General features: G+C 33.5%; 1 non-coding gene across 1 annotated transcript; it reads left to right on the top strand.

Moving 5' to 3' along the window:
* The first annotated feature begins 206 nt into the window (after nt 1-206).
* Nucleotides 207-312, top strand: LOC148544118 (small nucleolar RNA R71). The gene has a single exon (XR_015901077.1). It is a non-coding gene; the product is annotated as a small nucleolar RNA R71 (small nucleolar RNA).
* The last annotated feature ends 2,379 nt before the right edge of the window (nt 313-2,691 follow it).

The following is a 2,691-nucleotide window of genomic DNA, read 5'->3' as shown; positions in this document are numbered from 1 at the left end:
CGCCTCTCTTCTGAGAGGTTTCAGAGTGTAAAGGATTCCTGTTGGAGGAATATAAGTATTGGTTGTTAGCAATCAACTCAATAAGCTCAATAGTCTACTCTGGTGTCTTCTTCATGTGCAAGGAACCACCTGCAGAATTATCCAAGCACATCTTGGACATTTCACATAAACCCTCATAAAAGATATCCAGCTGAGTCCATCTAGAGAACATGTCTAGAGGGCATTGCATAGTCAGTAGCTTGAATCTCTCCCAAGCTTCATAAAGGGTCTCACCCTCTTTTTGTCTGAAAGTCTGAACCTCCACCCTTAGCTTAGTAAGCTTTTGAGGTGGGAAAAATTTTGTAAGAAATCCAGTGACAACCTTGTCCCAAGTATCCAGACTCTCCTTGGGTTGAGAATCTAACCACAGTTTTGCTCTATCCCTCACAGTAAATGGGAAGAGCATGAGTTTGTACACCTCAGGATTCACTCCATTGGTCTTCATAGTATCACAAATCTGCAGAAAATTAGAAATAAATTGATTCGGGTCTTCTTGAGGAAGTCCATGATACTGACAATTTTGTTGCACAAGAGTGACAAGCTGAGGCTTCAGTTCAAAATTATTTGCAGCTATGGGAGGCACCACAATGCTTTTTCCATAAAGATCTGCATTAGGAGCAATGTAAGAGCCAAGCACTCTTCTAGGTTCCTCATTCCCATTCAGATTTGCCATATTGGCATTAGCAGCATTATTATGATCCATAGTGGATTCTGCAGCCTTGTAAAGTCTTGCTTGTTGCAAATGCCGCCTGAAAGTCCTTTTAGGTTCAGGATCAAAGTCTAAAAGAGGTTCTTTGTCTCTGTTCCTGCTCATAAACAGACAGAAGACAAGAAAAGGTGGGATTCTCTACGTCAGAGTGCAGAAAATTCCCGGTGAGGTAACCTGTGTAAAATAATAAAATAAATAACTAACTAATTAAGATAAGCAAATTTCAAAAATTATAAATAATATTAAGCTAAAAATTTCGAAATAAATAAATAAAAAATGAAACAAGAAAATTAAAGCGACAACACCAAACTTAATTTCAGAAATTAAGGAAAAATAAATATATGATGCAATAAATAGGTATATATTTATATATAAATTTTTTTATTAAAGACAAAAATAAAATAAAACTAATAAAATATAAAAAGATAAAAATTAATGGAAAGAAATAAAACGAAAATAAAATTAAAAAGGAAAAATAAATGAAGAACGAAAGTTTTGAAAACAAAAAAAATAAAAATTAAATAAAATAAAATAAAAAGAAAGGAAAAGGAATGCACGGACAGAGGGAAAAAAAGGAAAGTAAAATCAAACCAAACGAAGACAAAAGGGGGGGAGGGGTTATGAACGAAAAGGAAACAAGGTAAAGAAAAAAAAGAAATGGGAAATAAAAATTAATAATATTAAAAAAAATTAAAGAAAAAATTATCTAATATAAGCAATCAAATAACAAGTAGTTGTCAATCACAGTCAATTTCCGGCAACGGCGTCAAAAACTTGGTGCGAAATTTACAATCACAAACTAACCGGCAAGTGCACCGGGTCGTACCAAGTAATACCTCAGGTGAGTGAGGGTCGATCCCACGAGGATTGATGGATTAAGCAACAATGGTTAAATGATTTACTTAGTTAGACAAACAGAAAATGGTGTTTGAGAATTCAAAAGCATGAAACAATAAATTCAATAAATCAGAAAGCAAGCAGTAAACAAGTAGTGAATAATATATGGAGAAACAGTTAAAGCTTCAGAGGTATCTATTTTTCGAATTGACTTTTCTTACTAACTATGTTAATCATGCAAGATTCAATTCATGGCAAACTATATATGACTAAGCTCTAATTCCTTAGACCTTCTTAGTTTACTCTAACTTTCATCAACCGCCAATTCCTTGGTCACTTAATTCCAATTAGAGGATGAAGTTCAATTCTAGTTTATGTGCCATAGAAACTCTAATTACCCAAATATAAAAGGATTATAGGTCACGTATCCCGTTAAATCCAGATAATTAGAAGTTTAGGAGAAATTGTTTTCAAGCTGTTGTTCAAGTAAAGAGTTTTTCCAAGTTATACAAGAACTCAATTAAAACAAGGGTCATACTTCCGTTCCACCCAAATTCATAAGATAAAGAACGAAAACAATTCTTGAAATAGAAATCAATACATGAATTAAAATAGAAAAATAATAGTATTAATCCATACAATAGATAGAGCTCCTAACCTTAACAGTGGAGGTTTAGTTGCTCATGGTTCAGAGAGAAAATAAGGATTCTGAAAAACTGTAAATTGTGGAATGAGGTAGAAGAGAAGAGATTGAAGATTCCTTTTATATCTAATCTTAATTAATGTAAAATATATTTTCTAAAACTACATAATATCTTTTCCTATTTGTAATTAAAATAAAAAATTTAATCAAAATTAAATCAAAAACAATCGTGCAGCATCAAGTAGATGGAAGGGGGACCACTGCTCCCTTTTTAACTGGCGCTTGTAATCATGTGCTTTTGGAGAATTTGTGGTTCTGGCGCCTAACTTGAGAAATTCCAAGTTAGGCGCCACCTTGACCGTACAGCTGGAAAAGAAGTGTATACTATTATATATTGTTGGAAAGCTCTGAAAGTTAGCTTTCCAATGTCACTAGAATCACGTCAATCGGATCTCTGTAGCTC

The sequence above is a fragment of the Arachis ipaensis genome, chromosome B9 (assembly GCF_059453495.1).
Source record: "Arachis ipaensis isolate K30076 ecotype BB chromosome B9, ASM5945349v1, whole genome shotgun sequence".
In the NCBI taxonomy this organism is placed as follows: Eukaryota; Viridiplantae; Streptophyta; class Magnoliopsida; order Fabales; family Fabaceae; genus Arachis; species Arachis ipaensis.
The sequence above is the reverse complement of the archived record's forward strand: the minus strand, read 5'-3'. Positions and strand labels throughout refer to the sequence as shown.